This window comes from Cimex lectularius, unplaced genomic scaffold (genome assembly GCF_000648675.2).
Source record: "Cimex lectularius strain Harlan isolate CLEC.00 unplaced genomic scaffold, Clec_2.1 scaffold236, whole genome shotgun sequence".
Classification (NCBI taxonomy): Eukaryota; Metazoa; Arthropoda; class Insecta; order Hemiptera; family Cimicidae; genus Cimex; species Cimex lectularius.
Genome location: NW_019392957.1, coordinates 354,712 through 381,896, shown reverse-complemented (window position 1 = coordinate 381,896; position 27,185 = coordinate 354,712). Strand labels below are relative to the sequence as shown.

The 27,185-nt window shown below is 34.8% G+C and overlaps 1 protein-coding gene across 3 annotated transcripts in view; it reads right to left on the bottom strand.

The window, feature by feature from the left end:
* LOC106666424 (protein vestigial) overlaps positions 1-27,185 on the bottom strand; it is a 120,448-nt gene that overhangs the window by 76,398 nt on the left and 16,865 nt on the right. The window lies entirely within an intron of this gene.

Genomic DNA, 27,185 nt, shown 5'->3' with positions numbered 1-27,185 from the left:
TAATAGTAAAATACCAACTCTCAATCTTCGGCTTTCAGGTGTTCGAACTATTATATTGCTCTAATATTCCTTAAACGTCAAAACTAATGGAAATTTGTAAATAGGAAGAAAATGAAAAACTTCAATTTATTTCTAATATAATGAAAAATTATCTAATCTCGTGGATGAGGAAGAGTAAGAGGGCAAAAGGCTCGACCTCAAACTTTCCCCTTCGTTCCTCCGCCAAGTCTCGCTCTTCTTCCAGTTCTCGAAGCCAGGTGACCATTCTTTACAAGGAAACCGACAAGACCTGTCCGCCCCGTAATAGAGCCAAGTTAAAAAGTCAAACGGGCAATTAAAGCCTTAGTTGGACTTCCAACTCTATCCATTGCCGCTGTAGCCTTAAAATCACAATATTTACCTTTTTAAAACGGTATTGCTCTCAATACCGCAGTGTAAATTCATCGGAACTTATTTATTCAATCACTTTTTACAATTGTATTTGAAATTAAATCAAAATTCAAGGTCCAACTAGTACTTGTGCAAACTATGCTAATATTCCAAACCGCCAATAATGATTTAAAAAAAAACAACAGTATTATCGGAAATTGATTTTCTTTGATTTTGACATTTCCATTACAATCTATTCAGTGTAGTGAAATCGGCGTAAAAAGGAAAGTGCGTGTATTTTCTCGACACCCAACTTATATAAGTGTACCATACTTCAATGTTATTTACAAATGAAAATAATAGGAACTCTTAAAAACACCCAACTAGATAATAAAGATTCCATATTACTTAAAATCCATATTAGTTTAGTGGTCATAATAGATCATGTTAATTATTCCAATTAATTATTCTTTTTATCTAAGGTTTTTGGTTGAGATGAAAAACCTTAGATAAAAAGAATAATTAATTGGAATTATTGCAAGTCAGAAACAAAAAATCAAATGCTAGGATAGAAGGCCGCATATCGGATGACTCGAAAACAAGAGAGGTGTGAAGCGGGGTGCATCCTGTCACCACTACTATTTAACATTTTACACCGAGAGCATTCAGAGAAACTCTTGATGGTGGGTGTAAAGGTGAACGCTATTCTAATAAATAATATCCGATATGAAGACGATGTCGTTTTAATGGCAAATAGCCAAGAACTACAAACCCTACTTGGTGAGGTGTAACAAAAAATAATGAACATGGTTTAAATGTGACAAAGAGTAAATTTATGGTTATCAATAAAACCCCTATCAAAGACGTACAAATCAACTTATATGACAACTTAGATAGGATCCAAAATATAACATACCTAGGTGGCAGCAAAAAAATAAATAAGTAATAAAAACAAGGATAGAAAAGGTAAAGACGACATTTACTGCTGTGCAGTCACGAACTTGATATGGGATTAAGGTTAAGATTATTGAAATGCTAAATCTTCTCATCTCTGCTGTGAGGTGTCGAAGCAGAAGAACAGTAGCTTCTATCAAAAAGCTTGAGGCATTCGAGATATGGAGAAGGATGATAAAAATAAGCTATACACATAACTAACTTGACGATACTCAAAAGAATAAGCAACAGAAATTAAAACAATAGTAAATCAAGGAAACTTCGTCTTTCAGTCATGTTCTACATCACCCTGCTTACGGTAGAAAAAAATCGAAGAGAGATGAGGTCCCGGTAAAAGAATTTCATATCTGAAAAACTTGTGAATGTTCAAGGTTCAACCAAAACACTGGATACCTCTTTAGAATTGCTGTTACAGTGTGCCCATTGCTATCATGATGACTAACGTCCTTTAACGGATAGGATTTGGATTTATATAAGCTCAAGTACACACATATGCCGAGTTGAGTCGATAACTTCAAGCAGTCAACCGGAAAATCCAATTTTTGTAATTTACAATGAATTACCGACAGGCTGAGAATTACCCACCCCGGGTGTCAGACCTCTGTCATATCCGCCACCAAGCTGGGGTACTATCAACATCTAGGTCAATTTAGCACCCAACGCAATCAATTCCTAAAACCAAATCCGTTCACACTCTCACTCATTCTTAAATAAATTGTTTCTTATTTACATACCATTCCACTCAATTAGGGTGGTGGGGTACTCGATATTCCTCCATCAACCTCTGCACATTTTATATAACTAAATAAATTGAGGGTCCATGGGGTACACAATATTCCGCCATCAGCCCTCTCACACTACATATTCATGTCAATAAATACACAAAAACTATCAGTACTATATTCAATACTATATACTACTGTTTCCTCCAAAAACCAGTGAACCCAGAAACCGCCCGAGCACGTTGGCATTCCTAAACTTTCCATATAGAGCCAAAGAATTGCAACCGTCAATTAACTGGGACACATCGAGTAGCTTTCTCTACTTGCCGGACACCACGCGGTCTTTTTCCAAAACCTCGTGTGTCCTGTCCTTAATCGGATGAGGATGACCCTTCTTCTACGAGCCAGATCCTCCGTGGGCCACTTATCGTCAGTGCTCTTTATACGTGAGAGATTCTTTTTCCAGCTTACCGACGCTGCCGCCTTCTTTAACGAATTGGGTAGACAAAGAAGAACGAGATCTTCAATTTCAACGGTTTTGTTAGAAAAACAGAAACCTTTTAGAAGCAAGATTAATGGGGGCTTCAAAAATGTTTTCATCTTCATATCTTTAAATTTTTAATATAAAATTGTCTAATAAAAAATTAGTATAATAAATCGTTTGTTAGTAAATTTTTAATTATTTTTTGTTAATAGATGATAAACAATCTAGTTTAACAGGCTAAAATTATATGACAAATAGTTCTAATTTGCCAGCTAAGAGTTGTAAATAATCTCGTTGTTAACATTTCACCTTTACGGATCCATCGGTATAAAATATCCGTTTAATTTCAGATTGAAAAAGTGAAGACAGGTTGGTTATTTTTTAAATCCTACCCTCTTTATTTATAATTAGAGTCCCGAATTGATAACGGGGCACCCGGCGGCCTGTCTTTGGCATCGAAATTTATGCCCGGTGCTGCAAAGGAGAAAACGGAAGAAGAGTAACCGGCCAATAGATTACAATTGTCCGTTTCAATTCGGCTAAGCTGAGACTTTGTTTTATCGTGACTTAGACAAAGTGTCTCCTCCTTTAGAAGGCTGGATTTGAGCCAACTGAAAACAGGGGCGGACTCAAAATCCGAACGGGACGGGTTTAAAAGAGCCGAAGGGACCACACATGCCTTTTTAGACCTGGATGGAAAATATAAAAAAACACGCCGACACTAAAGGGGGCGATTCGTTAAGATAACACCCACTAAAAGTAATGAGGAGAAAAAACTTGTTAACTCTTTATTCCATTTGCATCGGAGACGGTAAATGCCTACCTCTAATCTTCCAACTTTTTATCCTTCTCTTTCAGCTCGCTTGTTGCACCCGAATTGAAATGCAGCCAGTATTGTTTTTGTTTTTTCAAATGTAGATATAGTGTTTGTACACGTATGTGAGTCTGCTTGGCATAGATTATCATGCCTGTGTGAATGGATTTCTGGAATTTGCAATTGATGTTATAATTTTGTCAACTTCACACCAAACATTCAGGCGTGATTATACACTTTAGATGTTTAGTTTATGAAACGTATTCGTACAATATTTTGTATACAATATCATAAATATCTATTTATCTACTAATGAACTACCAGTTCGTTGAATTTTGTATGCACTATTTTGTAAAAATAAAGATCACTATCTATTATCTTAGCTTGTTTACTGGAAAATATTGTACGGCAAATCCCCTGCCTCTTGCTCTTTCGTGACAACATTGCCATAAACCAACAAAATTTACTGACCTGGGTTATCTGACACGCTGACCAAAAAAAAAGTAGGGTTGAGCGAGACATAGACAGACGGATAGAAAGAGAGAAAGAGAGGGAGAGAAACAGGCAGACAAATACAGACAGAGACAAAAGCAGAAAGACAGCCAAACAAGAGATAGATAGATAGATAGATAGATAGATAGATAGAGAGAAAGAGTGAGAGAGAGAGAGAGAGAGAAAGAGAGAGAGAGAAAGAGAGAGAGAGAGAGAGAAAGAGAGAGAGACAGAATATATGAAGAAATGAAGTGAAAAATAAAGAGCAACTGTCACAAATATTGTTAAAGTTCATTGGAAAATAGAAAAAAGTGGAGAGAAACGAGAAGATTAAAAAGAGTTATAGAAGATAGTTAGATAGATGGAAAGAAAGAGAGAAAGAGGGGAAAAGCGAGAGAGAGAGAGAGAGAGAGAGAGAGAGAGAGAGAGAGAGAATTGAAGAAAACCGAAAAACTAGTACTGAAAATTGGCAGATAAAATGAAAAGAGGGTGAGAGAAAAAGAGATAGATAGATAGCAAGAAAGAGAGAAAGATTGAAGAAAATGAAAAACTAGTAGTGAAAATTGACAGAGAAATAGAAAAGAGGGAGAGAGAAAAAGATATAGATAGAAATGAGTGTAAAGGTAGATAGATATAAAGAGAGGAAGAGGAGAAGAGCGAAAGAGAGAGGGAGAGAAAGAAGAGATTATAGAAGAATAAATAGACAGAAAGATAAAATAGTAGATAGATATGAAGGTAGATATTTGGATAACTAGATAGAGAGCGAGAAAGATAGAAAAGATGTCCCAACCAAACAGGGGCTGAGAAATGATGAGAAAATAAGAGAAAAAGAGAGAGAAAAAGAAGGACACAAAGATCAAAAAGGTGGGAGATAAAGCAATTAACACACAACAAAACAAATTTTTCCAACAAAACATATAAAATGAAAGTAAATATATTTATTTTAATTAACTAATTACGCTGTAAAAGAGTAGGAGGATAAGACGAAGAAAGGAAGTCTCAAAGCCAGAGTAACTTCAAAAAGTAAAATTAAATCCATTAGGATTCGTGGTCCGATTGACCAAATGAATTCTTTCAATTAATTAATCTGTTGGAATCGAACCCACGACCTTCGGCTAAATACGCCGCTGCTCTACCACTTGAGCTTTCGTGACATCGATCCACTCGGACACTAACTTCCCATCTCAACTCCACCTTTTGAATTTTCCCTCCTTTTTGCCATTTTTCAAATGTCGTGTAATCTATTCGATTCTCGGCGATAATGAAATGTCCACGGAGAGCTTTAGTGAAGATATACTACATTTTGCTTATTAAATCCATTAGTTTCGTAGTCCGATTAACCAAATAAATTCTTTCAATTAATTAATCTTTAAGTAAGGTATTGGTTGAGATTACAAAGTCAGTGCCACGAGCGGGATTCGAACCCACGACCTTCGGATAGATACGCCGCTGCTCTACCACTTGAGCTATCGTGACTTCGATCCATTCAGACACCAACTTCCCATCTCATTTGAAAAATGGCAAAAAGGAGGGAAAATTCGATAGGTGGGTTGAGATGGGAAGTTGGTGTCCGAGTGGATCGAAGTGTAGTCGTACTCAAGTAGTAGAGCAGCGGCGTATTTAGCCGAAGGTCGTGGGTTCGAATCCCGCTCGTGACACTGACTTTTATCTCAACCAATACCTTACTTAAAGATTAATTATTTGAAGGTAAAATTAAAGTTCATAAAGAAATAAGGGAAGGTAGGAAAAAAGAAATGTTTATATAAAGAGAGCGAGCGACACTGTGTGTGTGTGTGTGTGTGTGTTTCATACAACTAGCTACCTTAAAACAGTCAAACTATTGGCATTACAAATAATAGTAAAAAATATAATAAAATTTCTCATTTCAAAACAGTATATCTGCAGAGATATTGTGTGTATTTTAAACATGTCTTATGTTTTCCTTTTTTACCCTTTAAACCTTTTTCTTCGAACAATTTATGCCCTTTTGGTTTTAAACGGGGCCCAAATTTGTAATGGGGGGCATCAACATCACCATCAATGGGCCGAGGGGAATGGGAGAGATTCAGTGCACCAATCTATTTAGGAGGGTTTAAAACATGTTTTTAATTTGTTTGCCCTGGCAGGACGCCCGATGGGGGACGAGAAGGCTCAATGAAATTCCCAACCTTGACATTTCTGCCCCCCAGTTGATAAATAGATAAATATAAATACGATGAAATTAAATGACGGGTGCGTTAATTTCCGCCGAAAACGTACGGAAACCGGAGGACAAACATGGGAAGAGAAAAAGAGATTACGAAAGTGATATCGGAAATTTAAGAAGGGAAGCCTAAATAAAAAAAAAAAATAGTATCGATAATAACTATTAACCCACTGGAGAGCACCCTATAACTAAATAAATAGTGACCACTTTTTCAATTTTCTTTGTCACTACGTAGGTATGATACAGAAAAAGGATGATTAACAATTTTTTTATGACTGATTGGAATCTTGAATGCGTTTTTAGTTAAGTGGAAGTTTGGATCGACTGTAGTGGTGATAACAGTTTATAAGGCCTTTTAGTTTGTTTCGTTTTAGTGCGAATTTCGAGTAAGTCTTTTGCCCAAGTGAAGTCACAAGTAACGTACTTGTTCGACATGGAGTAGAGAAATCCCGTTAAAATTAAACAGAGTAAGTGTGAAGTTAATGTATTGGCTTTATTTAATTCTTCACGTTTTGGACCAATTTGGTTTTGAAGGTTTCTGTATGAGGTGACTGGATATTTATGTGTGGAAAGGATCACTGTATCGTCCGCATTGTTGAGAATTGTTTCTGGAAGGATAGGAATTTGAGCAGTATTTATCATGAAAAGGAGAAGTCCAGGGAATGCACCATGCACGCCGGCCTGGATAAGATCGATAGTGGATATCGTCTAACTCTGAAGTAACCATCAGACAGGTACGGTTTTAAAATTAGCTAACAGTCGCTGTAGAATGCGCTGCAGCTTCCATAAGCGGCCTGGATGGCAAATCCTGTCAAAGGCTTGAGTAATATCAAGAAACACACTGCTTCTACTCGATGGAGGATGAAATAACGTTTATAACGCGATGTCAATGATGGATTGTAGAGTGTAGTGACCTAAATTCGATAGGATGAAGAAAGATTGATCCATTCTTAACCAATAAGGTCAAGACAGAAATTGGCAGGACATACAAGAAGGAACTACAGGACGTAAATTCTTATGATATAGTACAAAAAGCATATATCTCTTTTCGATCTTTTCTATCTCTTTATTTCTATCTATCTATCTCTCTATCTTTATCGCTATCTGTCTATCTGTTTCTCCCTCACTTTCTCTCTCTTTCTCTCTCTCTCTCTCTCTCTCTCTCTCTTTCTTTCTCTCTCTCTTTCTCTCTCTTTCTATCTCTCTTATTTATCATGTTTGATTGCTGTTTCACTTTTTTTTTGTTTCTGCAGTAATATATTCTTACATTATGCTCTTATTATGTTAATACATTATGAACACATAAATACAGGCAAATCAATTGTACCCGTGATACACAAGGACAAAAACGGTTATGATTAACTGAAATAACCAATTTAATTAGGGTAGAATCGATTGTTTAATGAATTCCATTAATACCCCCAACTACATCCTGAGGCCAAACTAGATGTACTGTATGTATAGGATGTAATGTGTATCCCAGGATAAATTTTTATAGGTGGCAGTTGCAAGTTAGATACGAAGTAAAAAAAAAAAAACTTCCTTTTACATTAAAGCTATCTATTGATTTGGTTTATAATTTCCAATTTGTGATACATTACTTATAAAATAGATAAAATTGGTATTGGTTAGGATTACACGATCGAAATTTTATTCCGCAGATGTTTAAAAAATTTTAATTAAGCTGCTAATTTTTCTTTGTTTCTGTTTGTTTATAGTGTTTTGCTGGTAAACGTTATGTGAATTTGATTCTGAGTGGGAAAGTGTAAACTGAAAGAACTTCGATTTTCTTAGTTATTTTAATATGGAAAATTATATATTAATATGGAAAGTCTCAAAATTAGTATTAACATTATTACATAAAGTATGTGTAAAAGTATTATAATTTTTCGTTATCATATCAACTCGATTCGGATCGAACCACTACTAGCATGATGTTAGGCAAGTACCAAATTGGAAAATTATTCAAGTTTATGGCAAAATTCACTATTTTTCGTGGTCCGCTTGACCAATTAATTGAATGTTATGACAAAAGTACAATGATCATAGGTAAGTCGCGAGAGTGCGCGGACCAAAGATGGTCTGTATCAAAATTGCATCTCGACCGAATATCAAATTATATATTATACTAAAGGTGTTTCATTTTAACACAGAATCTTAAAGACTAATTTGTCTTATTTAAATTTTTCGATTTGTGTTTAAAAAATATTCCTTTATTTTTTTAAAAATAAAAGTTCAAATACATTACTTATTTACATGTATTTATATTATTATTATTATTTATAAATTATTATTTAATTATAATGTATGAGAAGTGGTTTGGGTGAATTGGAGTTAGGAGATAAAACTGTGGTATTGTAAGAAGTAAGGGTGGTTTTGGCAGGTCAGCAGTATACGCTGGTACATAGGATACGACCAAGACCTTTCTATGTATACTATAGTATGAGTGGTGTTTAGTGACTGTTAGGTAAATATTTGGAGATAGTGAGACACGGTCTGGTGTGACGTAGGTTTTAGAAAAACATTTTCTTTATCGTGCCAACGTTTCGATCTTTATTGAGATCATCTTCAGTGCCTGGGATTTATAAACATTGTTTAAATTATACAAATACATGTAGGATGTGAAAAAAGTGAATTTATATAATGTTAGAAATTTTAGACACAATCAAAGCATTTGTACTTACTGAAAGTGTTTGTTTTCTGTGTAGATGTCATTGTTGGGTGTCGTGTTGAGAGTGCCAGTGAGATATTGATGTTTTATGTTTATAAACGATGGATTTTGAAGGAGCGGGGAAGGAAATAGGGATAGAAAGACATTTTTCTATGAGGAGTCGGTTTCTTTGTGGTGAAAGGAGCCGACCATGGGAAAAAATAGGGAATGGTTCGGCCTGATTATCCTTTCAGGATTATTTAGACGGGGATAATTACGGAAAGGAAAGTCAAATTATTGATGAATTAGACTATGTAGAAATGTTTGATGTGTGGAATGTGATGATTGTTCTATATGTTATACTATATGTTTTGTGATGATATATGTATGTTATCGATATTGAATTTGATTAATGATATTGGCGTAGCTGCGATTGAGTTTGCATGCGTCTGTTCATTAATTGATACTGTGCTTATCTCTGTTGATAAGATAAAAAGATTCGTTTATTTTGGTTTTGTTCTATATGTAATATTTTTGGATTGTTGAAGTCGAAATTGTGTTGGTGTTCAAAGTGGTAGGTAGCCAGTGCTGTAAGATTTTGTTTGGGTTTTTTGCAGTCGTTGATATGTTGCTTTACTCTCTTATGCAGATATAGGGATGTATACAGATGTAAGTTGCCGGGTAGTTTAAACAATTGATTTTGTAAATTACGTCAGACTTATTTGTTACTGGTGTGCGATCTTTAATTTTAGAAACAAGTGTGTAAATTGTTTTATAGTTTTTAAAATAGCCTTTAAAAACTGTAAAATATACTATATTCCTTCCCCACCTTTCAAAATCCAACGTATATAAACCTAAAACATCAATATCTCACTGGCACTCTCAAACGACACACAATAATGACACATCTACACAGAAAACAAACATTTTCATGAGTTGATAGACTTTGATTGAGTCTAATTTTTTTTTTCCTTGGCTTAAGTCTAAAATTTTTGGCATTGTTATAAATTGACTTTTTTCACATCCTACATGTATTTGTTAAATGTAAACAATGTTTGTAAATCCCAGGCTCTGAAAATGATCTCAACAAAGATCGAACGTTGGCACGATAAACAAAATTCTTTCTTTTTTTCTAAACCTACGTCACACCACACCGCATCTCACGATCTCCAAGTAATCATATTCTATAGTTTCACAGTAAATATTCTTGAACAACACGGGTTCATATCATAGTGAAAACCTATTACAACATTATATTTATGAATTTTATAACCACCGTTACTCTGTTGATGTAAACTCACATATGCTACTCACAGACTTCTCTAGTCTTTTGACAGTTAACATAAAAAATTTTCTCTTTAAACTTTCATCCTACGATTTTGCTAATTTGCTATAATCGTTTCTATTCTATTTAAATAATAAGTATTAAATCGTTAGGGTTAAAGGATGTCAATCTTTTAAATTTTCTTTGGGTGTACCTCAAGGCTCGCTTCTTGGCCTACTCTTGCTTCTTCTTTTTAAAATTCCATTTCAACTGATTTCTCGGAAATTATTTTTGTGCGTTTTGCTTATATCTCATACTGTTTAAGATTATAATTCCTCGACCTCAAATCGCACTTCATAACTACCTCAATGCTCTTCCCACTTGGTGCTCTTCGAATTTCATCACTCTTAATAGCTCAAAATGCACACCACCTTTCCTAGAACTTCCAGATCTACTGATTTCACCCTAATCAATGGATAATTAACTAAGAGTTGGGAATTCATTCTATTATGTCTTTTCTGAATAAGGATACCCTACAGTTAAGGAGGAGAAAGTTTGACGGTATGTTCCTACACAACTTATTAAACACAGTTCCTTAAGATGGCGCATTGTCGAAATGCTTTTGAGTAGTTTTACAAACCTTTGAGTGAAGACGAACCCAATAAGTGACCTAGTGCCGGTTGCTGCAAAGTTATTTAAACAATTTGATATTTTGCCTTTCAGTTTAGGGATGTATTTATAACCAGCGAAAGATAGTGATTTTCAAGCTAGAATACTAAATCTTTTTATTTATTTTACGTTTTATTTTGCTTTTAACAAGGAGCAGACCAACCTTGAATCCTTTTGCATCGAAAGTTGCTCTGCCCCAATCATTGTTATCAAATCCTTTAACCGTGCCGCCCAGTTTAGCTCGGTAGGGGTATCAACACTCCGTATATGGTTCGAAAGCAAATCTTTGCAATTCTGTTTTCAGGCATTTCAAGCATTTTATCCACCATTTGGGCATTTTTTTAAATATACGACATCAGATTGGTTATTGGTTTCCAACCTCACCAGATAATGAGGTGTGTTCTTCCCTTCAAAAATCGTGTTTGTACAGCTTCCACTCTTCGCGTATAACTATCCCACAACTCAGAATTAAACTGGTCAAAAATGAATAGGGATATTTGTAATTTATTCTTATCCTATTAATTTTAATTAAATTAACCGATACATTCTTGTTAGCCGGATAAAACAAAATAGAAAATACAAACCAAAAACAAAAAAATGTTAATCCTCATTTTTAATGACGGATTTACTTAAAAATAGTAAACATGAAGATTACTCATTAAAAAAAAAAAAACACATTTTCTCTATTTTAATCCAGTTGTATTCTCTTAACTAAGGAAATGCATCATCTTGAAACAGAAGTTGGAAATATTGTGAGAATGAGTTGTCCAGGTCACCGGCAATTGGCGTTTCTCAGGACTCCCGGGCTTGTGGTGCCAGTAAGAGGCCTGGTGGAACACAGCGCATTACGCCTTTAAGAGGACAGAAATATTGTCATTGCTGCAAGGTGGAACCCTTTCCATAATGTCAGATCCTAAATGAAATACAAGATGTTTTGGCGAAGCCTTGATCAATTATATCAATTTATCGATTACGAATTTGTGGAAAGTTGGCCACACATCGCATGCCCTTTGAGACGACCTGCAGCAACAGCCCGCCACCAGCAACTCAAGGAAATATGGTGCAGCGAGCGCCTAGAACACCGATTGGAATGATGTTATGTTTACTGATAAGTCGCGTTTCTTTCTGTATAGTGACAGCAGGTTCAAAAGAGACTGAGAACAGGGTATGCGTACAATGCCCCAGTTCGTGCTCCCTCAGTGCAGTTTGGATCGATGTAATGGTCTGGGCTTGGATTTACACTGGAGGACAAACTGGACTCTATATTGTTGAAGGCAACCGCAGTCCGTTATGTCCAAGAAATTATCGAGGAATACATCACATAAAACAGGGATCTCATTGGCACGGATTTCTGGATGACAGTGCCAGACCTCATAGAGGCAGAGTGTTCATCAATGTTTAGAAAACCTGGAAATTGCCCAACTGCCTTTTTCCCCATTGCCTCCAGACCTCAACCTCATTGACCACATGTGGGATGCATTGCAGGGAAGGCTTTTCGATCACCATCCGTAGCCAGTTGACCTGCAACAACTGGGTGCAGCGTTGCAACATCTATGGAGTGAAATTCCTTATGAAATTAGTGACAACTTTACTAACAGGTGCATAGAGGTTTCAGATAACATAAGAAATTATGCACGGTTGATTAAAATTGATTAAAAAACTATTGTGACCAATAAACAAAATTATTGAATTAAAATCTTTTATTTTATTTTTCAAAATCCCTTAATTATATTTTCCTTCAGTCAGAAACATAATAAATTCTAATAAATTTGCATGCAATTTATAATAAAAATATGATAAAAACGCTAGGGAAAGTAAGTACTACAAAATTGGCGATATCCCTATTCATTTTTAAAGCGGTATTTACATAAACGCTACTTTAACAACGTAATAATGGTACAGTTTCATAATGGCATCCTAACTATTAGCTTTAACGAGCAAATTTCTTACTGACGAGGTTAATATTACAACTTTCTACTTTAGACTTGTAAACGCATGTAAAAATTTGCCTTATGAGCTTACATCGATTCCCAAATAATCAGTAGTAGTTCGTTTGATTACAACATCCCCCAACATAGATTTCTACAGTTATTCAGATATCGTGAGATGCGGTCGGGTGTGATGTAGGTTTCAGAAAAACATTTTCTTTATCGTGCCAACGTTTCGATCTTTTATTGAGATCATCTTCAGGGCCTGGGATTTACAAACAATGTTTACATTTAACAATTACATTTAGGATGTGGAAAAGTGAATTTATATAATGCAAAATATATTTTATATTCAAACAAAGTATTTCTATTCTAGATTTCTACATTTACCTATCCGACCTTTCCCATGAAAAACAACAATTTTAGTTTTTTGACTTATAAAAATAATATTTATTTTAATTTTATGGAATATTCTATCTGGGTGCAGTTTAACAAAAAAATATTGTTTTACAATTTATCTATATTTTGTTTTATTAGTTTATAGGTAATATTTTTCTCTTTCATTTGTAAAATAGACTAGTTTGTATGATCAAGTTACCTGAGTGGAACTAGAGCTTTTTTTGTATTCTAGCGGCATGACAAACATAATATTTCTCTCCGTATACATTAAATTCCGTTCTTTACCCTTGGGTTTATTGTTCTGTATACAATCAGTAAAAAGAGGTCTATGGAGGCATAACATGGCCTATGACAGTCACAGACATCTGGAGAAAGGTAGGAAAAAACTCGATATATCTTCTATCGTCGACGAGCAGACTGATTGGGACTTATGAAGACGGATAATCCCTTGTTGAATACTCAACATGATCCCGTGGAAAACGGACACCTCCGAAACGGATCATCTCGAGGGACATGGGCAGTAAAAGGACGAGCTTTTCGAACTAATGAGGCCGGGGCCGAAACGGGAAAAAGAAGGGGACTCGGTCCTGTGGGAACCGTCGATATAAAAATCGAATTTAAATGTCGCCTTCTGGAGGGGGGTAAAGGTCCAATGAAGGAATTCCAGAGCCGAGATAAAAAGTGGTGGCTCTTCGGCGGCTCCTTTCATCTCCGTGGGCCCCTTTAGAAGGCAGGAGCACCGCCATCCAAACTCTAGTTGTTAAGTATTGCATTAATTAATTGCCCCCACTACTTCTGCCGCCATATGTCTTTAACTGAATTACACCTTAGCCCAATATGGCCGTCCCTTATATGGCATATACGCTATAATATACGAGCTTGGATCTAGTCCTTCCATTTGAATAAACCGGCCCTTTTAACAATAGGCCCACCTTTGTCTTCTTCCTCCGGTAGAGGTATTTTAACTTTTTATAAAAACAAAAAGCTGGAAAATTAAAATGTAATATATCTCTTTTTTAGTTCGATACTAGCTTGTATTTCTACCGGAGAGATTGAATACGCATTCCTCAGATTAGATAAACACATAAACACACGGGCATGAGAACTTCCAGTTGGGTTCAAAACAAACCAACCACAGAAGGTGGTGCAATGACAAAACGCGTCTAACTGGTCAAAAAAGCGAGAACATGCGGACTTGGATCGTTAGAAACGGCCGAACCAGAAGTTCACGCCCCTCAAAACTCAACAAGAAATATCCCAGTAACTAAGTACTTATGATTATCCTGTCTTTGTAAAGGTGGTCAGAAATTCCAAGGCAACATTAAATATGGCGAAACATTTCTGATAAGCCACAAAAAGCGGGGACACGCGGACCAGGGTTACCAGAAATATCATTATTAAAAGGTCGCCTACTCGCACACCTCACTAAAATGCTTACACTTACATGTTTTTATGCTCAATCAAACAACCCCCACTATAAAGAAAGCGAAATGATAAAACGCGACTGACAGATCAAACCAGCGAGGACTCAGCAAAACACAACGACATTTTTTTGACCACATAAGAACTTATTGTTATGCATGTTTGTAAAAGTGGTCATCTGGTTCCGAAAAAAACGGAAGATGGTGAAATGACAAAGTGCTAGTGACAGCTCAAATAAAGCGAGGACAAATGGACCTGGAACATTGGGAATGACCAAACTAAAAGTTCGTCATCCCACACACCCCAACAGTTATGTTTTGATTGAAATGGTGGTCGTCGTTCGGGAGCATGGAAAACGACCAAACTATAAATTCAACGCTTTTCAAAACTCAATAAGAATTTCCATATTAAAAGTACATATCAAGTTAGTGATTGCTTACTACCAAAGGAAAAGTTCATCACACTTTAGCAATTAATAGCACAACGGAAGAATCTATATTTCATATACACCAGGAATATGATATATGATAAAACGCTACTGACTTATCAAAAAAGAGAAGATATGCGGACCAGGATCATCGAATACGACCGAACTAGAAGTTCGTCACTTGGAAAAATGCAACAAAAATTTTTCAATAGCTAAGAACTTATGGTTACGCCTTGTTTGTAATGGTGGTCATCGGATTCTGAACAAATCAATCACTGAAGATGGCGAAATGATAAAACGAGACTGATAGCCCAAAATCTTGAATTCTTACTTTAAAGAACGTAAATACATCCGTAAAGTTCAACGGCCTCCATCAAGCGAGTGATCTATGGATCTGGATAATCGGAAACGACCAAACAGAAAGTTCGTTACCCTTCCGAATCAGTAATCTCATATAAAAAATCTTATGGTCATGTTTTGATTGAAATGGTGGCCAACAAGTTCCAAACAAACCCACTATTGAAGATGGCGGAAAGATAAAACACGACTGACGGGCCAAAAGAAGTAAAGACATGCGGACTAGGAAGATGGGAAACGATCAAACTAGACGTTCATTACCCCACACAACTCGGCAATCTTCGAGTAATCAACATTTAAAAAACTTATGCTATAAGGCAAATAAATTATTATGATGATGGATGATAGGACATAAAAAAAAAAATCCAATAGATTAAAAGAGCGAGGACAGGCAGACCAGGAAGATCGAAAATGACTGAGACCTGCAAGGTTGGATATTTCATCGCAATTTTCTTTCTCATTAGAATATAAATCGCCTATCAGCAGAGTCAAACCTTCTAAAAATATCAATGCTGCTGCTATGCTACTGGAAATTGGCAGGAGTATAGTTGTTTTACTTCGACTTTGCTTTCATTTTCCGCAGATTATTAAACACAGGCGAATAAGAAATGTAGCAGAAAAGACAGACAGAATTAGATAGAGAAGACTTACGAAGATGTGACATTCATTTATAATTTTCTTTTTTAGCTTCTCTGTTTTGCTACTTCATATCGGAAGGAATTGCTTATTTTCCTTTAAATCTCGCTTTAATATAGCAAAGCCTTATTTAGAACGTATAGTTTTAAAAGAATGTTTGGTTGCTATGAACATATTTTTCAAATTAAACACCACAACCTGTATGGTAGTATCGTCCAAAGTAAAAGTTCTTCAACCCCACACACCTCAGACATTAACCTTACAATGAATATGAATAATATAATAATAAATAATATAATAATATTCTTCTTTGTAATAATGGTCATAAAGTACGGGTGGTGAAATGCCGAAACGTGTTGGAAAAAACGAGGGTAAGTGGGGACAGGTATCAAGACAATGCCAGCAAAGGTCGGGCATTCCATCGCAATTTTATTTTTTATTTTAAATACAAATATAACAAACCGAAAAACGTCCTGCCTGCTGAGAGAGAGGTGTGTACTTTTATAGTTCGACACCCTGTTCAATCTTTTCAATACCCTCGTGTCCTGGCACCCAGATCAGTTAGCTGATCATATTTTCCCATGATTTGGAATCATGGCCAGATCCGCTTTAAAGGAGGAGGATTCTTGAGAGTTCTATTCATCTTGGCTGTTTGAGATATGAATCTGTGCATGTTTTAGTCTCTTTTTGATATTTACTGTGTACAGAGTTCTATTGTATTATTGTAATTTCAGTTTGGAAAACTGATTATATGAACGTGGAGGTTTTGCTAAGTCAAAATTTAGGCCTTTAACCATTATCTCTCTGTTCCATTTTGGAGTCATATGTCCTCAGGCTCTTTGTAAGTCTGTTTAATATTTACAATCCCCTCGTGTCCTGGCACCCACATCAGATTGCATTTTTCCAAGGAGATAAGATGCCCAGACCAGCATTAAACTTGGAGGGAGTTTAAGTCCTTCAGTGGTGCTTCGCTGTCTAAGAAAATGGATATCTCTTAGACACTTTTTGATTATTTCCTATGCACAGAGTTCAGCTTGGAAAACTGAAGGTGTAGAACGTACAGGTTTACCTAGGCCAAACTTTGTGCCCTCAACCCTTGCCTTCTTTGTTACATTTTGGATACATTTGTCATATGGACCATCGTCTATTAGCTTCAAGGTTTTATTCTTCCAAGCATCAAAGTGTATGTCAAAATTTTATTTTATGTTTTGTCAGACATCGTAAATATTTCATTGATATCCTAAAACTTTGCACTTTCTTATGCCATCCTTTGGATTATGTGCATTCCCATTGCCACTTCTACGTAAACAAAAAAACCATGAGGGACACTAGTAAGTATACATAATACTATAAGTATTGTCCATTTAGGTGTTTTATTGTATTTGATTTATTCAAAAATAGATATGTGAAAAAATTAATATGTACGCTTTATGCACATGAAAGCACAAACAATATAAAAAAGATTTAATTTTTAATAGCATTACGTAGTCAGCATGTAGTTATGAATGTTATAGATTTGTAATAGATATTCAATTAAATTTAATGTAATAGATATTCATTCAAATTTACTGCCTTGAACCCTTCTTAATTAAATAAGAATAATGTAAGTATAGTTTTCTTTTTGTTCGTTTGCCATGGGTATAGTTAATAGATATGAGGTAGGATTTCGATAAAATAGATAAGCTAATTAGCTTATACGAAATATTTTTTTAACTTGGAGGTTATTCCTGGGGATACACAAACAATTTAAGACCAATCATAATTATGCAATGATAACATATGGACATGGGCTGTTCTATATTTTCAGTTTCATTATGTAAATAAGGAATAATGAGGATATGTGCGGTATGTCTGTTTCGGCTTCTTTTGTAAAAGATTGTCTCGGTCAGGCGAGAAAGTAATTCCACGGTGAAACCAAAGTAGGATTTGCATAATTTACTTGCAGTTAGTAAATTGGCTTCTGTACGTCTGCCAGGGTCCACTTTCTGCAAGCACACTTAGAAAATAGCAATAATTCACTCTAACGCCTCTAGTATTTTTCTCCATCCCAAGGTTGAAATAACTGGTTGTAATATTATTCTTTTTTCTTCGAGTCGGATTTTTCCATTTATCGGTCTTGTTTTGTTTTCTTTGGGCTGTCATCGAGGTGAGTCAGAAACGAGCCACCGGGCGGATCTATGTCATTGTCTCGGCACGAACGCGTGGAATGTTGGCAGCCCTTTTTACGATTTGTTCGACGGCGGGAAAAAAGCTTAAAAAACCGAGGATGACGGTCTGGAAAACTATTTATATGTAAATTTATAATTATTTTTAGCATTAGAGCAAAGATTAATGACTAAGTGAAATTAGCCACAAAAGATAAAGTCATTAGATAGAATAGTAAGAAATAAATACCCATTGAATTTGCCCGTGTGTATGAATTTTTATAGCTAAAGAGATTACAATAAATCAACGCTTCTTTGCCACTTGATCATGATCATCCTAGTCCGCCTGTTCTCGCTCTATCATCGTTACAGTCTTTTTTCCATTGGAATGTATCCGACTCTCACTCTTGTTCTCTTTCAAGTATGAAGGAGGATCAAATAGTTGAGGAAAAACTTCGACTAATGAAAAAGAAATACACTCACAGGCAAAAAATTACACCCAATTGATTTTTTAAATTTCTAGATAAAAGATAATTCTGCCCTTAATTTGCCTCATTGTTTTACCAATAAATATTTGTTTATTCTATGTTTTAAATTGGGAATATCAATTACTCACTTAATCCTTAATCCAAAAAAAGAAAAGGTATTTTCAATGTTTCCTTTTTACGGAATTTAAAATGTTTATTCAGACTCATTTGAATTCTAAAGGAATAATCTGTTTAGTTTTCATCTTTGTATTCTTAATTTCAATTTTTAAACTTAAAAATGCCTGAGGATGTTGCGCATGGTGTGGCTCTTATTGATGATGGACGTTCCTTCAGGTGTCCAGCTTTAACATCGGAGTTTCCTAGGAAACTCTGCCAGGCGCCGTTAGACGTTTTCGAGAAACTGGTACGTTCCTACCATAGAAAGCCCGGTTCTGGACGACCTGGTAACAGAACCACAGGATGACCGTTTTTTAATTTTGAGACTTGCGAAACCGGCACCATACTGTTATTCAAGCGATTCAACAGCTCCAGGATGTTCGAGGTTCCAAATTTCTGAACGCAATGCTCCAAGAAGATGAAATCAGTAGGGACTGATGGCTTTTCGCTCCGTAAGAGGATCAGAATCGACCAGAACACAGAGTTGCACCGCTCCCATTTGATCAAGAACATAACCATGGGCCTTTGGACGATTGGTCTATTGTACATTTTTCATGTGAATGTAGATTTGCTCTACGATCTCCAGATGGGCGTGAAATAGTGTGGACAAGAATGAAAGATACAAAGCCTGTCATTTTTCCCAGAACCGACCTTTTCAACGTAGCTCAGTGATAGTGTGGGCGGGAATTTCAATGGAGAGTCGCACAGAGTTGGTTGTTGTTCGTGGAGGGTCTTTGACGGTCACTCGGTATGTGGATGAAATTTTGGAACATCAACATCCTATCCTCGATGAACTTAGCGACAATCCTATTCTCATGCACGATAATGCCCGTCCACTTGTCGCTCGCATAGTACAAACCTACGTTCAACAGCATACCATCAGGGTCTAAGCCTGGGCGGCTCGTTCTCCAGACTTGAACCCATCGAACATTTATGTGATAACCTCAAAAGACGAATAAGAGCACGTCTATCACTGCCTAATACACCCCACGATTTTGAAAGTCCACTTCGCGAAGAATGGGCTAACCTCCAACAAAGAGATATTTCCAGACTGGTGGAAAGTATACCGAGCGTCTTCGAGATGTAAATAAGGCAAGTGAAGGAAATACGCGATATTGAAATGTTAATTAAAAATCTAAAACAAAATAAAAACAAATTTTATCTGTCCGTCTTTTTTTTTCATTTTCCTTAGCAATTTACATTTTTTAACTTTTTTAGACAAAAACTCAATTATTAAACGTTAAAAAACGTGAAACTTTGATTAATATGTAAAAATATATACAAATCAAGTTATATTACAAGTGGGTGGAATTTTTTGCCTATTAGTGTATTTAGCATATATTACCCAATTTATTCCATATGGCAACTTTTACAAAATTTAAATAAAACTTTACAAATTTATACGCGACGTTTCTTGAAGCGTACCCCGCTGTCCCGGAATCAAAAGGGGAATGGACAAATCGTGTCGTCCCGATAGGGGAAAATATGGGTTCCAATTGTGGGAGCGGGATAACCCGTGGATTTATAGGAATCGCCGGTAGCCGGAATGCTTTTCGGGCACCCCAGCGTCGCCAGGTACCCCTCGGCACACCGTCCGTCGTCTTTTTTTCCCTGTCTTTTTGTACGAACGAGGTCTTTATTCTTCTGGGAAACGCGGGGCGAGTTCGGAAACGCAGAAACGGACCCGTGAATTCCACGGGCTTGTACCGTTTTCGTTTCCGAGGCCGATCTCATGAAAGAATGTGGGAAATTGATGAAATCTCACTTGGAAAAAAAAAAAACGATAAATGACAGAGGGACAAAACATAAATTCAACTGGTTTAATAGTCAAGTAGCGTTGTGCAACGGATTAGAGGAAAGTTGCTTTTTATACGGAACACGGTCATTACTGATGCATTTTCATTTAAACTAGCGTAATTAAATTCCTCCTGTAAATTCGTTTTAAATGCGAAAAGAGCGAACAAAATCGTGTCTATAAATATACAATCAGATAATATTTAATAGGAAGAACGAGTGAGAGAGGTTCTCTCTTGAGAGGAATTAGAAAAAAATCTTAAACCCATCAAAACCTTAAATATTTGAAAGCTTGTTGTGGTGTGTTTGAATCAAATTATTTGGTCCCTTTGCAAAATTTTTACTGAAAACTCAACGTATCTCTCTTTCCTATAATTTTTTTTCTCTCTCACTCTCTCTCTCTCTCTCTCTCTCTCTCTTTTACTCTCACTCACTCCTCGCACTCTCTCATTCTCTTTATTTGTATTATTTCTTTCCTTCTTTTCTTAACATACAATCTCTCTCCCTCTCACACTGTCTAACACAATTTCCTAGTTTCTTTCTCTGTTTATTTTACAATCCTTCTCTATCGTTCTTTATTTATCCTACAGTCTCTCTCTCGTTCTCTCTCTCTTTCTCTCTCTCTCTCTCTCTCTCTCTCTCTCTCTCTCTCTCTCTTACTCTCTCTCACTCACTCTCTCTCTCTTTCTCTCTCTCCCTCTTGTCTTAGCAAAAAAATTACATTGACCGATATAATCTATTTTAAAAACGTTTTTCACGGCCGCTAGGGCATGAATGTTAGGACACAAATCTAATACATTGCGACCTAGTATCGCCAAAAAATTGATTAATTAAAATTCGCCAAGCCCTTAGCCTCCCATTGTAAGAAAAATACACCACTGAAGATTGCGAAATGCAAAAACCTATCTGATAAGATGTTCAGGAACGACCAAACCAACAAAATGTATGATATGCATGTTACAACGTTACTTTACATTATTTACTTTTTAAATTTTATTGATTTACTTGTCGAAATAAATTAAATGAGAGGCGGAAGATTACTACCCTTTGTTCTTCCTTTGAGATTTATAAATTATCCTGTTGTTCCTTACTATTTCAAAATAAATTTAAACCAGAATCCCCATTGTTTCAGTTCAGCCGACTTTTTTATTTATTTAAATTTTAAATTCGGACGGCATTTGTTTTTATGTCGTTTTTTCCTTCTGCGAGATGTCTTTGTGAGTTGTGCCTGACGGAAAAAGCTGGGCCAAGTCTTCTGCACACAGTTTCATTATGCATTCATACTTGTGACGATCCGTGGCTTTTTAAGCAGAGAATTTTACAAACATTTTCTATTAAAATTTTATAGTTTTAACATATCGAAGAGAATCTGTAAGAGTTTAACTATTCTTGGTAGTTTATTTTATATATTAAAAACAATTAATTAATCTGTATTTAAGGTATTGGTTGAGATAAAAAAGTCAGTGTCACGGGCGGGATTCGAACCACCTTAGATCTCAACCACCTTTCGAATTTTCCCTCCTTGTGTGGGATCGTGGTTTCGAATCCCGCCCGTGAAGCTGTCTTTTTTTATCTCAACAAATACCTTACATGAAGATTAATTAATTGAAAGAAGTTATTTGGCCAATCGGACCACGAAATCTAATGGGTTAAAAATAGTATTCAAACAATAACTCAGCAAAATAAATGCGATCGTCTTGTTATTATTTGTGAAAAAATGATTGAATGATTCATTTAATAGCGAGAATGTCGCTGTGTATGTATGATTATTATCCGTTTAACACCAACCTGTCAACAGTATTGTAGAAACGTAATAAAACAGTAGGCTCCCCAGGAAAATGACATTTCATTGTAAAAACCCATGAAAGAAACATTTCCTTTCCTCAAAAAAACATAAATCGATACCCATTATAAATAGACCTAATTATCGTAGATCGAAGGGATAAGATATCTCCTACAATGACAACATGTAACAATGGCAGGAAATGAGGGAAAAATATTAAACAGTTTTTTTTCGGAACTTTAGATGTGAACGCACCGTGTCATTTACACGAGAAAGACGTCTTTTCAGTTTTAATTGGCCTTTAAAATAAGTGGCTTTTTATATGAACAATTCCGTTTTATATGAATTTTTAATTATAACTCTCTTTTTCATTTATAATCCAAACATATTGGTTTTCTCTAAATTAAATGAAATTTTCTGAATTTTTTTTGGGGCAAAACAGCGTGAGTGGACCATATTGTTCATTTATTTAAAACTTAACAAATTTTGACAGGTTCCACACAGGATATTAGATTTAAATCAATTTCTACTTGAGATTAATTTATTTTTAATATTCATTTACATGCATATTACTGCATATCATGTACATCCGACCGTTATTCTGACTCCCGTGTATTGAAAACACTCGAGTTCAATACCCACATGAATGTGAAAAGGTTGTAATTACTAGTAGTAAAAGAAACTCTTAAAACAATCAAACTATTTGGATGTTTTTTTGTAGATGTGTATATATGATACAATTTATTTGGTCCGTGTTGTTTCGCTCAGCTCTAGTCACTATCTGCAATTCTTTTTCCTAAGATCTTTCGCTATCTCACTTATTCTAAAAGTTCAACTATTATTATTAAATTGTAGTGAAAAAATTCATCTTATATATCCGATCAATGACAATTAGCCGATATTGTCGCTTAGGAAAGAAATTTCCATCGCGGGTGTACAGGAAAAAAAACGAAGGACGTGCAAAGTGGCCTCCATATACGGAGGTGGTGTCGAATGCAAATTGTCAACATGTAGACGTCAGAATTAAAAAAAAAAAAAATACATTTAGATGTACAACGTATAGAGTATACAGCTAATATCTACTCAGGCTTTTGAACAATTTTTTCCGTTTTATTTTAAAAGTTTAATCTGTCTGCAAATCTTTTCATATTTAATATGGTTCATCAACGATGTTTAAACAGTCTATTTATAATTACAGAGTAAAATTAAAAATTCACTACTTAATAATTACTCTCTTTAATCTAAATAACATTCGTCATTAAGCCTCCATCGTCATCTCTTTTAAATGCCACAAGGTTGGTCGAACGCATGACCTTATACATATACACATAAATATGTATACATAAACATATAAACATGTATACATGTACATATAATATGCACGTATAATTTATATCTTAGCAAAGTTGAATATTTATGGAGGCTCGGTAAAAATAAATAATATTTAGAACAATTAAATGAGATACTAGAAAATAGCAAAAAATGTATAAAATGAAGAATAAGCGTTCTGAGGTTATTACAAAATTACTAAAAGAGGCAAAACTTCGGTATTTAAATATTTTAGCTTCTCAATTAAAAAGCTTTTCTATATATAAAAAAAAAAAATTTTCGTCACTAAGTATTATGTTGCCAAAAGTCATTAAATTTATCATTTATAAGGAATTTTTTCGGATCGTTTTCAAATCGTGTAAGCCACAATTACGGTCAGATATATGTTACATTAATAGTAAAAACAAGGAATAAATTTAAGGTAGAATTCGACCTGGTCCGCCTGGTCTAGCTGTTTTGGCCCACAACGCTTCGATATTCCTTTATCCGCCAATTCAAATATAATGACAATTATTTAAATTTGTTTGAATTGAATATGATCGTATGTTCATTCATGTTCATATTCAAATTTTAGATTCATAAAACCAAATATTTATAAATTTTCTATAAACTAAACTGTTGAAAGCGATTATTAGACCGATTGCTTTTTCGCTTAAAAGCTTTTAATGACTGGTAAGTAGGACTGCTTAAAAATATCCCTAAAATTATCAATTAATATTGTTTAATCGTTGAGAAGGAGGGGGATGGAATCTTGTGGAAAAAAATTTGTCGGATTTTCCAAATTCTTGTCCCAGGTATTTTTCAAGCGCGTTTCTCGAAGAAGAAGAAGAAGAAGAAGGAAAAGAAAAAGAGAATAGTAACGAGATGGGCCTGATAGCGGCCGGCGGGTGTAAAATGTAAAGGAGCTTTTTAAGAGCTTTTTATTGCCCCCCCCCCTTACGACGGACCCTGGCATGGAAAAAAGGTGTGTTTTATCAAATGCTATAATTTGTTTAACCTTATCGTAGGGCGGGCTTTTCGGCGCTTTTTCGAAGACCGGTAGTTCCAACGTGGTTCCTATGGGTAAAAGCGTTAAAGTATTTGTGTTTATTACAGCCTGATCCCGGGTCAGCTTGGTCCTTCGTTCTCGATAGAAATAACAAATACCAAAATATATCAGGTCTTACATACGTTATATATCGTATTATCCATATATAACAAATCACACAAATAAAAAATTATTAAAACAAATTTTATAATATAATGAAATTTCATTATAAGTGGTTTTGGAATTTTCTCTTATTTCAATTTTTCTTTGCTATGTACTTGTATTGTTTACCTTGTTTCTTCTTTACTCATTAATTTATTGACAATCAATTTTATTATTTTTCTTATAAACCGATTTTAATCATACTTGCTCAAGAGATTTTTCTCTTTTAAAAGAAGTACTGTCCAGTAAGAAAACCTGAGATTTTTTAACCATTAGCTTTTTCCACTCAGGATTTTTTCCTTTTAATACACAATAAAAATAAGAAACCCCTTTAGTTAATTGCACTGGGGTTGTACAAGACCAGTAGATAAATTGGAAAAACTCGATAATCTAATTTATACTTTTTTGGATCAACTATTGTAGATATCTTTCTTTTTCCACGAGTTTCATATCTCATCTGGCCCTAATTGTTTAATTAACTTCGTAGTTTTATTCTATGATTTAATTAAGGCCGTAACAAGTAAAATTTTTTTTGTTTCTTGTAGAAAAAGATTTATATATAATCCTCATATTAAGAATTTTACCAATAATCTTTTAATTGTCTCGAATTCTAAAAAAAGAGTTGTTTTGAGTCAAAGAAACCTTGGAAATTATTAAATCCATTACATTTCATGGTCCGACTGACCAAATAACTTCTTTCAATTACTTCTTTCAATTTCCCACCTCAACCTTCCTTTCGAATTTTCCCTCCTTTTTGCCATTTTTAAATTCGAAAGGTGGGTTGAGATGGGAGGTTGGTGTCCGAGTGGATCGACGTCACGATAGCTCAGGTGGTAGAGCAGCGGCGTATTTAGCCGAAGATCGTGGGTTCGAATCCCGCTCATGACACTGACTTTTTCATTTCAACCAATACCATACGTACCAATACCGTACGTAAAGATTAATTACTTGGAAATTATGTTAAAAATGGACTACTTTTTCGTCCTTGTTAGATTTTAAATTAACTGTGTTATATGAATTAAATACTATTTCCTTCTCTAAATTTAAGGATGTTTTAAAACATTTTATAGAACATTTTGCTTTTTTCTACAATTTATTGAATTATCCATGCCAATATATTTTAAGATGAAAAATTCCTATTAGTCAAATTCCATTTCCTGAAGTTTATTATCTAATTCTATTCTAGGGAGTTTATGCTTTCTTCTTCTAACGTTGATAATATTAATAATCATAATTTTTTCTACACAAGCCCATAATATGAGCAATCAAACTCATTAGGTAAGTACACCTCGGTCTTTCAAAATGAAATACATGACATCAATGCTTGTGCCTTAAAAAATATTTAAAAAATGTTACACTGATAAAAAAATACTCATAAGATCAGATAGCCAAGCAGCATTGAAAAATTCAAAATTAGTCAATGAATGCATCTAAAATATCCAAAACACGGGAAAACAACAACCTATGGATATCTTGGGTACCAGGCCATGAACCAGGCCATTGGGTACCACATATAGGCCATGAACCTATTATTTTGTTCATGAACCTATTTTCATAACAAAAACGAGCTCCTCCACCGCAGAATGTTATATACAGAAATTATCCTAATTACAATCGTATTTTAATTACTTATACTTTGTATCAAAGGTCTTGGTTGAGATGAAAAAGCTCCCGCTCGTGACACTGGCTTTTTCATGTCAATCAAAAAAACATAGATAAATGTATTGATGTATAATTATATTATTATTTTGTTGTTATTATAATCAATTATGATTACCTAATTCATATATAGATTAATATGATCATATTATTTAAATGATCAGAGAAAGGAAGAATTAATTTACACAGTTTTTTTTATACTTTTTGGAAAGCCTATTTGTTAACCACTTAAAACAAAGTTCTCATTAATATATAAATTATTTATGATCTGGACACAAAAAAATTATTCTGATCGATTTTTATAGAAAAGAAAAATTCAATACATATGACGACTTTACAGTTTTCGTTTAACTTTTATTTAAATAATAAAATATTGTTTTAAACAACAAAAACGTTGTGAATTAGTCTATTATCTCCCGCAATAAACAGTGTAGGTTGAAGTAAATATATATATATTTTTTTAATCTTTCTTCCTATTAACGTGATATGACTGCTGAGCACGGAATGTTGGTTTTTATATGCCTATTAAAAAATTATAAATTTGAAATGAATATAAATAATAAACAATATTTTGATTTATTAATTTTAACCTTTTAACAAATCCGAAGTGGAACGAAGTCTCCATTCGAAGGAGAATTCACAGCCTCAGAGCGAGAACAGGCGGATCATTTTGTTTACCTTACTCCTAAATACGCCCGACCAAAATTTTCAAAAACCCTCAAAGTTAATATACAGGTATGTATGTAAGCATGGGGTAAGAATTAATAAAAAAATACATTTATTTATTCTTACCCCATACTTACATACATACCTATATATTAACTTTGAGGGTTTTTGAAAATTTTGGTCG